At 27.6% G+C, this 15,212-nt stretch overlaps 1 protein-coding gene across 3 annotated transcripts in view; it reads left to right on the top strand.

Annotated features, from left to right (window-relative positions):
• Positions 1–382: 382 nt before the first annotated feature.
• Positions 383–15,212, top strand: part of LOC119605111 (ichor) — a 32,758-nt gene continuing 17,928 nt past the window's right edge. For 2 of the 3 annotated variants that reach the window (XM_037958083.1, XM_037958067.1), the window contains exon 1: positions 383–2,112. The gene's annotated coding sequence lies outside the window, so the exon portion shown is untranslated. The remainder of the gene's footprint in view (positions 2,113–15,212) is intronic. The other variant, XM_037958074.1, reaches the window with a different exon arrangement.

Here is a 15,212-nt window from a genome sequence, read left to right as displayed (position 1 = left end):
AGAGAGGGAGAGAAGAAAATAATAAGAAGAAGAAAATGCTAAGTGAGGTATTAAAAAAATCAAAACAAACTTGTCCCTGACTTTGACCAAATTGAAGGTAAAATTTCTGTGTATATTTTGTATAAAAACTTTAAGCAACTTGTTGCTGAAACATGTGGCTGAAACACAGAGAGCGTTAAACAGAGGCTTGTTATGATTTTTAACATTTAGCATATATGTATGTAAGTATGGGTGTGTGTTTGCCTGTGTTTAATGACTGGTTTTCAAATTCTTCATTTAACCATTCTTGAGCAGCAGAGAGCAGCATACAATATTACGGTCTTGCTAAAGTTGTATGGCTTTCCGTTATACAGTAAATAAGTTGTTGGTTTGAATGTATGAATATGATGTTGTTTTGTTTATTTGTTAGTGGGTACGTTCGTTCGTTTGTTCGTTAGTTGGTTGGTTGCTAGTGGCAGGCAACAGCAAGCAGCAGCATCGTTTGAATTTCTTTTTCATAACCGAGCGCCTGCGCACAGTTGGCTTTCTACCGTTGGCGTATACGGATTTGTTCAAATTTTCAAACGCGTCGCTAATGAACACAGAAACGAAATATAAAAAAAAACAAAAGAAAATTTACAATAACAACAACAACTACTACAAATATTATGCGTATATTATATCAAAACCCACAAAGAAAAATTTATATACTCGAAAAATTCACTCAATATAACGGTTTAATTTTCAAAATTAAGAAAAACAAAATATTAAAATAAAAGTGGAACACACAAATAAATAAAATTATGAAAATTTGAAATTGTTAAAAAGTACTTAAAATAATTTCAAAAATAAAATTGAAAATTAAATAAAAAATAATAAAAAGTGTAAACAAGTGCAATTTAAATTAACAACAAAACACACAAAAATTTGTTTAAAAAAATTATAGAAAAAAGGAAATACAAAAGTTGCAATATTATTTTGAAAAAAAAGGAATACTTTTTCAATATATAATCTACATATTTCTTAAAAAAATACAAAACAAAACCAAGACCTACAAAAAAATTTTTCAAATCATTTAAACAAAAACCAAAAAAAAACTGTTGTAAATATTTTCATTCAACAAAAAAACAAACCAAATTACCAAAACATTAATTAATAAATTTTTTTCAAATTTATTAACCGTCTACACCCTCAATCCAACATAAACAAACCAAACACTTACTTGGAACCCTTTAAGAAAAACAACAACAAAAATTACAAAAAATTTAAATTTATTTCTATTAAATAAAGTTTTGTAAATAAATAAAAATCTCATCTTTTTTACCCCCTCCAAAAACAAAAACAAACAATTTGGCTTAAAATCAAAATTTATAAACAATTCCCTAAACTCCATTACTGTTTATCCCTCTTACTCATATATAAACTGTCGTTCAAAACAACAACAACAACAAAAACAATCATTTATATTTTATTAATATTTTTATGATTTTGTTTTGTTTTTTTTAATAATAATTCTAAATAATTAACTCCCCAAATATAAACTATTTTTATGTGTGTGTGTGCTATTTTTGTGAGTACCTTCCCTGGCTTTAAAAATCCAAAAAAAAAATTTAAAAAGTTTCTTAGTGCTTTTTAGCCTGCATGCTTTTGTTTTATTTATTACTAACATTTTTCATTTGGTGTAAATATTGGTTTTGTAGTCTAATTAATTTGCTGGCTTTAAATTAGCTTTATACATATTTTCTTCTTTTCTTCTATGCCTTTAGTTTAGTTTTTCATCTATTTCCTTTTGTTTTAAGCTTAAACATTTATGGAAGTGTTTTTTTTCTATTTTTTCTCATTTCATTTTAATTAATATATGAACCAAATAAAAAAAAAACTAAAAAAATGCATATTTTGAAATTTAATGCAAAAATAACTATATAAACCCCAAACCCCTCCTACCAAATAATCGAACTGTGCTAAAGGATTAAATACACTCGCAAAAAAAAAACAAACAAACAAATTTAACCAAAATCATCTTTACAACGGATTACAAACTGTGGATTACTTTGAATTATCACTATAATTACACAGCTTTAAAAATGGATTACCTATATCAATGATGTTTAACATTGTTTTAACAAATAAAGTGTAAGTATTAACAAGAAAATATAAAAAATTTAAATCAAACTACACTACAAGAAAAAGTAAGGCTAGTTCTTTAAGCATATGTTAGCTTTCTTATAAACAAGGCAAAAAGCTTCGCAGCTTTTAAGAAAATAACTATAAATGTACTTAGAATTTCCTTAAATTATCAGAATTAAATGCCAATAAAAAGCTTAAATTTAGCTTGAAAGCTTTTTAGTAGTTCTAAAATAGTTCATAAAAAGCTTTTTTAAGTTTAAGTTATCACTTAACTAAATTTTTTAAATAATATTTGTTCCCACTTTTAAACAAAACAAAATAAATTGCAAAAAGCTTAAATTAAGCTACTTATAAAAGCTTGTATGCTTAAGCTTTTTTAAGCTTAAAGCTATCTTTTCACTTAAATTTGTTTCTTAATATTACATTTAATAATATTAAGAGCTTGTAAGCTTTGCATTATAAATTAAAGCTTTCTAGTTATTGCTCTTAATAAATATCCTAAAGTTGGCTAATTATAAAGAATTGCAAACTTTGCAATATATATAAATGCTCACTTTATAGATTCTCTTAGTTTGGAATTCAAAATGAAAGCTTTTTATTTATTTTTTGTAAAAATTAAAGCTTAAATTTATCACTTAACAAAATTTCTTTAATAATATTCGTTCAAACTTTTAAGTTGTTAGTAAAAAGCTTAAATTTAGCTACTTATTAAAGCTTGTAAGTTTTAAGTTATAAGAAAGCTTTATACATAAAAAACTTTTTAAGCTTAAAGTTATCTTTTCATTTAAATTTGATTCTTAATATTGCATTTAAGCTTAATAATTTATATTCTTAATTATGTAAATGTTTAAGCTTTTAATTCTACAAAAATTCATATTTGCTAAAAAGCTTTATTCAAATATACATATATCAAATTTAGCATCAAATTATACTATTAAACATTTTCAAAGCCTTTTACTATTAGATAAGAATATTAAAAGATTTCAAATTTGAAGTCAAGTTTTTTTTAAATATAAAAATAAGTAAACGTTTTTTTCTATTTTGATAATTCTCAAAAAAGCCATTTGCTATTAAAGTTTTTGGATAAGTTTCAAAAGCTAGAAAAACAATTAAAGCTTTGTATTCCCTTTGTATGATTATGATCTTGGAAGGCTTAGACGTAAACCTTTAATTAGAATTTAGTATGATAAATACATAACAAAATTAAATGAATTCCTCAAAATATTAAAAATAATCCAAATATTATCGAATAAAATTTCAATTTCTTATTGATTTGTGATCGACTATTCTTTTTAAATCCGTGTAAGAATAATCTCTTCTCTTCAATCCACTGGCCTTAAAAACGAGCTATTCCTATGATTGTCAACAAACCCTTCAAAAGATGCCCACAAAAAATTAAATTTTTATATGAAAATTGTGAAAAAGAACCTCAGAAAAAGAGAACTTAACACAGGCTTGTCATAGAAGTAACGATTACTTACTTCTGAATAACTTTCATTCCAATTTTCTATTTAAAAATAACAATATTTATAAAATAGTTTTTTTCGAGAATATTCCACGAATTTGTTTTCTTATTGTTTTTAACAGTAGAATACTGAACACAAATAACCAAAAATTCTAAGTTTTGTAATAAAATTAGTTGGAAGGTATAAAAACTCTCCTTAATTAAATTAAATTCTAATTTATCGCGAATATTCCAAGAACTTGTTCTCTTATTGTTTATAGTAGCAGTAAACTTTTAGGGATGTTTGTAATTTTTATACGGCGATATATGATAAAACAAGGAAGTTTATATATATCAGACAAATTAATTAAGATTATTATTAAAAATTATTTATAAAGATACTGGGTCTGTTCCTCTAAATGCGAATAAACAAGTTCTTTTATAAAAGAAGAAATATTCCTTGGCATTTAGGGAAACACGTTCTCTATAAGAAATCACTTTAATCATATAAAATTAAAATTTTTCGAGAATATTCCATGAATTTATTTTCTTATGAGTTTTAACAGTAGCATACAGAACACGAATGAAAAATTCTAAGATTTATAATGAAATTAGTTGGATTGTATAAAAAATTTCATTAATAAAATGAAATTCTAATTTATCGCGAATATTCCAAGAATTTGTTTTCTTATTGTAACTGAAATAAAAAATACAAAAATTTTAAGGAAATTATTTGATGTTTGAATTTAATTTGTAAAGATTCTGGGTCTGTTCCTCTAAATACTAACGAACAAGTTCTTTCTTATTTTATAGAAAAAGGAACTATTAAATTTTAATTTTTCATAAAACTAGCATTAAGGTACCTACTCAATAAGAAATCAGTTTAATCATATAAAATCGAAATTTTTCGAGAATATTCAACGAATTTGTTTTCTTATTGTTATATAATAGTAGCAAACTTTCAGTATTTGCCTACTTTAAGGGATTTCTGTAATTTTATTTCGTTGATATTGTAAATTAAATAATTTTGCTTTTATCAGGCGAAGTGATTAAGTTTGTTGATTATATTTGATCGCGAGTTCTTAAGAACAAGAATAAATCAAAATTCTACAATTTTTGATTTAATTGAATCTAAAATGTTTAAAACAAGACTTAAATTAATAAATTTCTAATTTTTCGAGAATATTCCATGAATTTGTTTTCTTATTGTTATATGATAGTAGCATTCTTTTAGGGATTTCTGCAATTTTATTTCGTTGATTGTGTAAATTAAATAATTTTGCTGTTATCATATGATTTAAAACTTTTCGAGAATAATTTTAAAATAAAATTACTAAAAAGATAAAATCTTTATTTTATGAAATGAAATTCTGATTATGAGATTTGTTACAAAATTTTCAGTAATTTTATAAAACAAAAACCTCTCAAAAAATATACAAATTTTTCAACTACAATTTTATTCGGGAATATTCCAAAAATTTCATCACTTATAGTTTATTTTACAACAGCAAAATCTGGCATACTTTAAGGCATTTGTGAAAAGAATAAAACAATTTTAATTGTATAAAATACATTAATTGAAAATCTATCATTTGGCAAAATTCACTAAAATTTACATAATTTATAAATAGTTTCAACATTTCCAAATTTAAAAGATCTTTGTATAAGATAAATAAACATCCGAAAAACTATTTAATTTACATACCCCTACCACATGAACTCACTGAATATATTTAATTTCATTATAATTATAATCATAACATAACAGCTTTTCTAGCCTAGATAACTTAAAAATTCATATTATTAACATTATTATTGTTATGAAAAAAAAGAACTACAAACATTAAAAACTATTAAAAAAAAAACAAAAACAACTGTATTTAATTGTTTTTTTTTTTAATTTCTTAAGAAATTCTTAAATGAACAAAAAGAAGCTACAAAAAGAATAAACTTTAAATTTTAATCTCTACTTCCTTAGCCGAATATGAAAATAAATACAAAAATCTTTTTTTGGAAAAGAACCGTTAGAGCCAAGATGACGTAAATTTTACGTCAAGTCATGAAATTCAAAAATTGTTTAAAAAAGTGACTCAAATAAAAAATTGTACAAAAAAAAAAAATAAAACAAAAACTCATCATCAACACATGGCAACAGCAGCAAGAATCATAATCAGAACTAGAAGAGACAAACTATAATTGTTGTATTATCAAAAAAAAAAAAAAAAAATATATATATATATATATATATATATATATATATATAATATATATATATATATATATATATATATATAAATATATATATATATATATATATATATATATATATATATATATTTGCAACAACTATTTATTTAAATTTCATAAGAGTAATAATATAAAACAACATTTAACCGAAGACAAAATCTATTAACAATAGTTGGTCAAAAAGATGTGTAAATAGCGATTATTTATATAGCATTTTTAAAAGACAATTAAACAATACAGTGGGCTTATATAAAGAGGGATTTGTAAAAAATAAAATTTATGAAGTTAACTATACGTTTTACATTAATTGAATAAAAATTTAAATTTAATTAAAATCTAAGCGCAATATAAAGTTTTTTAAAACGAAGTGAATATAAAGATATTTAAAGGATTAAACAAATAATAAGCTTTTTAAAATTAAAATAATATTAATTAAGAGTAAAGCTTTCAAAAAAGCTTTTTAAAATCATTTTAATATTAAGCATATTAAAGCTCCTCTTAAAACATATTGAAAACTGGGATATTTAAGCTTTAAAAAAAGCTTTTTAAAATCATTTTAATATTAAACACATTAAGCTCCTTTTAAAACATAATGAAAACTGGGATATTTCAGCTTTAAAAAAGGCTTTTTAAAATAATTTTAATATTAAGCACATTTAAGCTCTTTTTAAAACATATTTAAAACTGGAATATTTAAGCTCGTAAAAAAGCTTTTTAAAATAATTTTAATATTAAGCATATTAAAGCTCCTTTTAAAACATATTGAAAACTTGGATATTTAAGCCTTAAAAGAAGCTTTATAAAATCATTTCAATATTAAGCACATTAAGCTCCATTTAAAACATATTGAAAACTGGGATAGTGAAGCTCTTAAAACAGCTTTTTAAAATTATTTTAATATTAAGCACATTAAAGCTCCTTTTAAAACATATTGAAAACTGGGATATTTAAGCTTTAAAAAAAGCTTTTTAAATTTTTTCAATATTAAGCACATTAAAGCTCATTTTAAACATTTTAAAAACTGGAATATTTAAGCTTTTAAAAAAGCTTTTTAAAATCATTTTAATATTAAGCACATAAAAGCTCCGTTTAAAACATATTGAAAACTGGGATATTGAAGCTTTTAAAAAAGCTTTTTAAAATCATTTTAATATTAAGCACATTAAAGCCCTTTTTGAAATATGCTGAAAACTGGGATATTTAATTTTTAAAAAAGCTTTTTTAATCATTCTAATAATAAGCACTTTATAGCGCCCTTATACAAGTTTCCAAAAAAGAAAAAAAACTTTTTAAAACCAATCTAAAGCTATCGACTTTTAAAACAAATTCCAAACTAAAATAATTTAAGGAAACATTTGGAAATATTACCCCCCAAATATATTCCCTCACTTTTGCCCTTCACTGTTCACTTTAAAGAAACTATTTTTAATAACATCACCTTTTTTTTGTTGCTTCCATTAAATCGCCTTAAATCTCATGTACGATAAAAGACACCAAAAAAAAATACTGTTAAATTTATGAATACAAATCACATAAACATTTAAATTTATGTCGAACATCATCCTCCAATCCCTCCTCAAAGCTAAAATCAAATAAATTACAAATAATTTTTTTAGCAGACAAACCGTATGCATGTTCATCACTATTTATTTATTTTATATAAATTAAACAAATCAAAACAGTTTTTTTTCTAGTTTTTTTCTGTTATTGCCTTTTTTTGGATCCAGCCAAAAAGTTCGCTGACCTAACGTCGTATATTACTATTAAAGCTCTGAGATAGAAATAGACGCCGTAGACGCTGCTTTTTTTTAAACACACATTCAAACTGTGTGTACACAAATATCTGCTCAGTTAAAAACTGAACGGGGTAGTCAGCAGTATGAATGACCAAAAAAACAACACACAACAAAAATTATAAATTTAAACATGCCAAAATTATGCGCACAAAAAAACAGAGAAGAGCGAGCCATGGGATACATTTGCTGGTATCTATTTCATATGTTTTAGTATGAGTGAGTGTTTTTTTTTTCAAAGACAACGAGGTGTTTCAAACATCAAAGTTTAATATTAAAAGTTTTGTTTTGGGAAATTTTTATAGTACAAAATAGCTAAATTATGGTTATAAAAATCTATAAATTAAAGTATTAAAAGAAATTGAAGAAAAAAACTTAATAACGTTTCTTTTAATTAAGGAAATGTAGAACCAATAATAGGTTTCTTCTTCGGTATTAGCAGAGTTATTAGCTTAATATACATATGTAGGTGCTGTTTAAAAATATGTATTTAACTCCAACATCTTGAAATAATGAAACCTGGTCTAGAAGATGTAGTAAGCCTTCACACCGAAGTCATATAAGTAGAAAACAAGTTGGAGAAGTTTACAGTTTTATGGAAAGATATGAAATACTCATCTTTTAAACCATCAATTTCAAAAAAAACGTAAGCAATCTGCAGTTCGGAACTGGTAATTCAACCAACAATTTAAGGCTATCATTATAGAGTTAGCTAGGTGACTAATTATTTTAACAAAAGCCTTTCCTCGAAGGAAGACAATTAACTCTTTGCAGACAATATGACTTTGTCTTTAAAAAACTAGTTCCAAATTTATTCTCTGCAAACGTTCTTGACTGACATTTAGAATTGCGAAGTTAACTGTACTTCTATCCGAGAAATGTCGAAATGTTAGATCCCTAATCTTGTTTTTGTCTATAAAGTCTAGTCAATTGTCTAATCTATAGTCTAGTCTATTGTCTAATCTATAGTCTAGTCTATAGTCTAGTCTATAGTCTAGTCTATATTCTAGTCTATAGTCTAGTCTATAGTCTAGTCTATAGTCTAGTCTACAGTCGAGTCTATAGTCTAGTCTATAGTCTAGTCTATAGTCTAGTATATAGTCGAGTCTATAGTCTAGTCTATAGTCTAGTCTATAGTCTAGTCTATAGTCTAGTCTATAGTCTAGTCTATAGTCTAGTCTATAGTCTAGTATAGTCAGTCTATATCTTAGTCTAGTTAGTCTAGTCTATAGTCTAGTCTAGTATAGTCTAGTCTATAGTCTAGTCTATAGTCTAGTCTATAGTCTAGTCTATAGTCTAGTCTATAGTCTAGTCTATAGTCTAGTCTATAGTCTAGTCTATAGTCTAGTCTATAGTCTAGTCTATAGTCTAGTCTATAGTCTAGTCTATAGTCTAGTCTATAGTCTAGTCTATAGTCTAGTCTATAGTCTAGTCTATAGTCTAGTCTATAGTCTAGTCTATAGTCTAGTCTATAGTCTAGTCTATAGTCTAGTCTATAGTCTAGTCTATAGTCTAGTCTATAGTCTAGTCTATAGTCTAGTCTATAGTCTAGTCTATAGTCTAGTCTATAGTCTAGTCTAGTCTAGTCTATAGTCTAGTCTATAGTCTAGTCTATAGTCTAGTCTATAGTCTAGTCTATAGTCTAGTCTATAGTCTAGTCTATAGTCTAGTCTATAGTCTAGTCTATAGTCTAGTCTATAGTCTAGTCTATAGTCTAGCTATAGTCTAGTCTATAGTCTAGTCTATAGTCTAGTCTATAGTCTAGTCTATAGTCTAGTCTATAGTCTAGTCTATAGTCTAGTCTATAGTCTAGTCTATAGTCTAGTCTATAGTCTAGTCTATAGTCTAGTCTATAGTCTAGTCTATAGTCTAGTCTATAGTCTAGTCTATAGTCTCGTCTATAGTCTAGTCTATAGTCTAGTCTATAGTCTAGTCTATAGTCTAGTCTAGTCTAGTCTATAGTCTAGTCTATAGTCTAGTCTATAGTCTAGTCTATAGTCTAGTCTATAGTCTAGTCTATAGTCTAGTCTATAGTCTAGTCTATAGTCTAGTCTATAGTCTAGTCTATAGTCTAGTCTATAGTCTAGTCTATAGTCTAGTCTATAGTCTAGTCTATAGTCTAGTCTATAGTCTAGTCTATAGTCTAGTCTATAGTCTAGTCTATAGTCTAGTCTATAGTCTAGTCTATAGTCTAGTCTATAGTCTAGTCTATAGTCTAGTCTATAGTCTAGTCTATAGTCTAGTCTATAGTCTAGTCTATAGTCTAGTCTATAGTCTAGTCTATAGTCTAGTCTATAGTCTAGTCTATAGTCTAGTCTATAGTCTAGTCTATAGTCTAGTCTATAGTCTAGTCTATAGTCTAGTCTATAGTCTAGTCTATAGTCTAGTCTATAGTCTAGTCTTATAGTCTAGTATATAGTCTGCTCCTTATAGTCTATAGTCGAATCTAGTCTAGTCCAGTTAATCGCCTTGAAGTAAAAGATCCAAAAACGAGTTTTGTTCTCTTTTCTCTGATGATGTTAACGGCAGTTCAGATTTTAGTAACAATCATTCTGATTGAAATGGAGAAAATGGTTACACATGATTTGTAAAGTTTTCATCCAAATCCGTTGGAGGCAGTTTCCTTAACACATTTCAAAGTTATAAAGTCTTCTATTGGGAATAAACATTTCAAAATAAAGTTGACCCAAGTTCTGAGCTTTAAAAACTATATTATTCAATTTATTTAGAGGAAATCAGGCAACCACTAATTCCAAAGCTTCCGGAGAAATTTTTGTATATTTCCGTTTTAAAATACTAAATAAAAGCTTTTAACTTCCACTTGTGTTTTAATAAAAAAGAAAGCGAAATAATTTCTAAGTAAAAAAATACTTGTTCATATTCTTCCAAATTTTAAACAAGTATTTTTTTCTTTAGTAAGCTTTCCAAAACAAAAAATTTATGGATCTTTGTTGTTGTCGTTTTCTATTTACAAAAACATTAAACTTTTAATGAGACCATTAGCCAGATTTCATAACGAACAAAGTATTGTTGTTTTTGCTAGAGTTGAAACTGTTTTCTCCTGGCATGTCGCCGAAAGAGTCATCCCAACTTTAACATCACACCAAGGTATGCCAGGAAGGACATATGTATATACGAGGAGAACTTACGCAGGTACTCGTATACAGCTTTTGCTGCTGCTCTGAGATGCCATCAATTCTGCAGGTCAAGCCAACCGCGATACCCACCGCATATTCAACTACTCAGAAAACCCTTCAACTTCACTTTGTTCAATGGATTTATGGGCACATCCAGTTGAAGTAGTACAATTTTAAGGCCTGGACATTGATCCCCTAAGTAGATTATTGTATAGTTTTAGCTGTTACAGCAAAAACAACAATGGTGTACAACTTAGTAAATGCTGAGCAATCAGAATACTTTAGTAATTCTTTAAAGTTGTCAAAAATCGTTATAAGAAGCCCTTCAGATTTGATGCTTTAATCATAAATCTATTTAAGTCAAAATTAATATTCATTGAAAATTCATTTACAACTTTAACAGTTAACCAAGTTGGCAGAAAAAGCTATATATTACAAGGTTGAGTTTTTGCTTACAACAGCAGCATCATCATAATTTACAGTAAAAACCAAAAATATTATATTTGCTAAAAACACAAAAAACAATAAAACTTTAAAAAAACCTTAAAAATTATAAAAAATAGTAAAAACCAAAAACAGCCAAACAATAAACAAAACCAAAAAACATATAAAACTTGACCAAGACCGAGAATTTTTCAAAGAGAGATTCCTTTGTAAACAAAGAACAAAATTTAGTTTTTTTTTTCAATTGTTACTTCTAATATCCAAAGACTTGGCTGTAGCTTGTGGCAAAAATACACACAAGTCTGGCTGGCCATTATGTTTAGTTGGCACATTGATGCCACATAATGTTATTGCCAATGCTGCCACTGCTGCTGTAGTTGCAACCAACACATTGCTACATTGAGGTCACCATATGAAGGCTAATGTTGTTGTGTAGTTTTTTTTTTCCTCAATGCAGAGGCTGAGGATAAATAACAAAAGAAAAACAGAAAAAACTTCGCACATTAAACAGAATAGGAAAAAAATTAGTAGTTGTATAATAAAAGAAAAATACTGCCACATAAAATGAAAAACGAGAAGAAAAAAAACTGAGGCAAGTGATCGCACGTGCCACTTGTGCGGACCAAGCAATACCAAACGGCAGCAGCAAACAGACAAAAAAGTGCTTATTGCCAGAAATGGCAATGAAAAATGAAATAAAAAAAGCAAAAACAAAACCAAAAAAAAAGAAAAACTTGGTCATCAATTTGTTGCAACCAACAGCAACATTAATTTTTCTTGTTGTTGCTGTTTAATATGTGTTTTTCTTTTTTTTCTTCTATTCAGCCACCAACAATCAACCAAAGATTCCTACAAACGACCAGCTGTTAACGTTTTTTATTGCTTCTTGTTTTACGTTTTCCAGCCAAATGTGGTTTAAAAATTTGAAATTAAGTATAAAAAAATAAAATAAAAGCAATACCAATACTCCGTGGAACATTAACATTAAAAATTGTACTCCACTCTATGCAATCTTTCTTCGATGCCATTCATATCTTTGAAACACGTACATCTTAAATTCGTGGTATTTTATATCCGTAGTTTGATGTTGTTGGGTTTTTGCTGCTGCTACTTTTAGTACTATTTTATTTTCTAAAAGCAGCATCCGTTATGTACCTTAATACTAAAAGGCTGTGGTCAACTTAATGAGCAGTTTTTGAATAAAATTTTTGTATTTCGAAATACTTTCTTTGAAGACTATATAATAGACTAGACTATAGACTAGACTATATACTAGACTATAGACTAGACTATAGACTAGACTATAGACTAGACTATAGACTAGACTATAGACTAGACTATAGACTAGACTATAGACTACTATAGACTAGACTATAGACTAGACTATAGACTAGACTATAGACTAGACTTAGACTAGACTATAGACTAGACTATAGACTAGACTATAGACTAGACTATAGACTACTATAGACTATAGACTAGACTATAGACTAGACTATAGACTAGACTATAGACTAGACTATAGAAGACTATAGACTAGACTATAGACTAGACTAGACTAGACTATAGACTAGACTATAGACTAGACTATAGACTAGACTATAGACTAGACTATACTAGACTATAGACTGACTATAGACTAGACTATAGACTAGACTATAGACTAGACTATAGGCTAGACTATAGACTAGACTATAGACTATAGACTAGACTATAGACTAGACTATAGACTAGACTATAGACTAGACTATAGACTAGACTATAGACTAGACTATAGACTAGACTATAGACTAGACTATAGACTAGACTATAGACTAGACTATAGACTAGACTATAGACTAGACTATAGACTAGACTATAGACTAGACTATAGACTAGACTATAGACTAGACTATAGACTAGACTATAGACTAGACTATAGACTAGACTATAGACTAGACTATAGACTAGACTATAGACTAGACTATAGACAGACTATAGACTAGACTATAGACTAGACTATAGACTAGACTATAGACTATAGACTAGACTAGACTATAGACTAGACTAGACATATAGACTAGACTAGACTAGACTATAGACTAGACTATAGACTAGACTATAGACTAGACTATAGACTAGACTATAGACTAGACTATAGACTAGACTATAGACTAGACTATAGACTAGACTATAGAACTAGACTATAGACCTAGACTATAGACTAGACTATAGACTAGACTAGACTAGACTAGACTATAGACTAGACTATAGACTAGACTATAGACTAGACTATAGACTAGACTATAGACTAGACTATAGACTAGACTATAGACTAGACTATAGACTAGACTATATACTAGACTATAGACTAGACTAGGACTAGACTATAGACTAGAACTATAGACTAGACTATAGACTAGACTATAGACTAGACTATAGACTAGACTATAGACTAGACTATAGACTAGACTATAGACTAGACTATAGACCTAGACTATAGACTAGACTATAGACTAGACTATAGACTAGACTATAGACTAGACTATAGACTAGACTATAGACTAGACTATAGACTAGACTATAGACTAGACTATAGACTAGACTATAGACTAGACTATAACTAGACTATAGAACTAGACTATAGACTAGACTATAGACTAGACTATAGACTAGACTATAGACTAGACTATAGACTAGACTAGACTAGACTATAGACTAGACTAGACTAAGACTAGACTAGACTATAGACTAGACTAGACTATAGACTAGACTAGACTATAGACTAGACTATAGACTAGACTATAGACTAGACTACTATCGACTAGACTATAGACTAGACTATAGACTAGAAATTAAACAATCCCGAATATAATGAAAACCACATTCAGAAAATGCGCCATCTGTATATTACCCAAAGTAAACATTGTTTTATCTGTTAAAGTTTTCTATGTGGAATTCGAATTCTTGGAATATTCTTGAATTATGTTTTTTGTTGTTTAGTTTTAACTTTGTATTTGTACAAACTTATTTTCCTTATCCCCACTTCTATGGCCACTCACTGTTTAACTCCTGAACGTACTATGTATTGTAGTATATGACAATTTGTTAACTCTCTTGTTAAATACATTATTTTCAGTTTATGTTTTTGTGTTTATTACTTTTAAGATTATTTTTCTCGCTTTGTAAGAAACAACAAGATTTTTCTTTAAAGATTAATGTTAAAATGTAATAAATGAATTTCTTTTTAATAATGATAAATCTCTAATAAATGTTGTTACACTTTGTTTATTTTATAGTTTCAAAACTCTTACTATATTGCGGCTGATATTAATCTATTTTGAAATTTTATTTGTATTTTACATGGTTTATTTGTTTGACGTGTGCCAGCAGCAGCCGCCACTAGTGTTGACATGTAATTTTACATGAGTTTTTGTGGTATTTAAGAAGATCTTTTTGCTAGATAGAGTATGGTTAAGAAAAGTCGAGAAAAACACGTAAATGTGGTGTAATTTTAATGGAACAGTATGTGTGTTAATGATGACAATTTTTGGAGAAAAGTTTTGAAAGATGAAGGATAGAAATCTTTAAAGAAGGTTAGTTAGTAGTTAGTTCGTTAGTTAGTTAGTTAGTTAGTGTTAGTTAGTTAGTTCGTTATTAGTAGTTAGTTAGTTAGTTAGTTTCGTTCGTTAGTTAGTTCGTTCGTTAGTTCGTTAGTTAGTTAGTTAGTTAGTTAGTTCAGTTAGTTAGTTTCGTTAGTTCGTTCGTTAGTTCGTTAGTTAGTTCGTTCGTTATTCGTTCGTTCGTTCGTTCGTTCGTTTTTAGTTCGTTCGTTTTCGTTCGTTCTTCGTTTTGTTCGTTCGTTCGTTTTCGTTCGTTCGTTCGTTCGTTCGTTCGTTCGTTCGTTTTTAGTTAGTTCGTTCGTTCGTTCGTTTTCGTTCGTTCGTTAGTTCGTTCGTTCGTTCGTTAGTTCGTTAGTTCGTTCGTTCGTTAGTTCGTTTTTTGTTCGTTCGTTCGTTCGTGTTGTTCGTTCGTTTTCGTTCGTTCGTTTTTTTCGTTTTG

Source organism: Lucilia sericata, unplaced genomic scaffold, assembly GCF_015586225.1.
Source record: "Lucilia sericata isolate MDLA Ls3-8-SP2 unplaced genomic scaffold, ASM1558622v1 Contig000014F_arrow, whole genome shotgun sequence".
NCBI lineage: Eukaryota > Metazoa > Arthropoda > Insecta > Diptera > Calliphoridae > Lucilia > Lucilia sericata.
The sequence above is the reverse complement of the archived record's forward strand: the minus strand, read 5'-3'. Positions and strand labels throughout refer to the sequence as shown.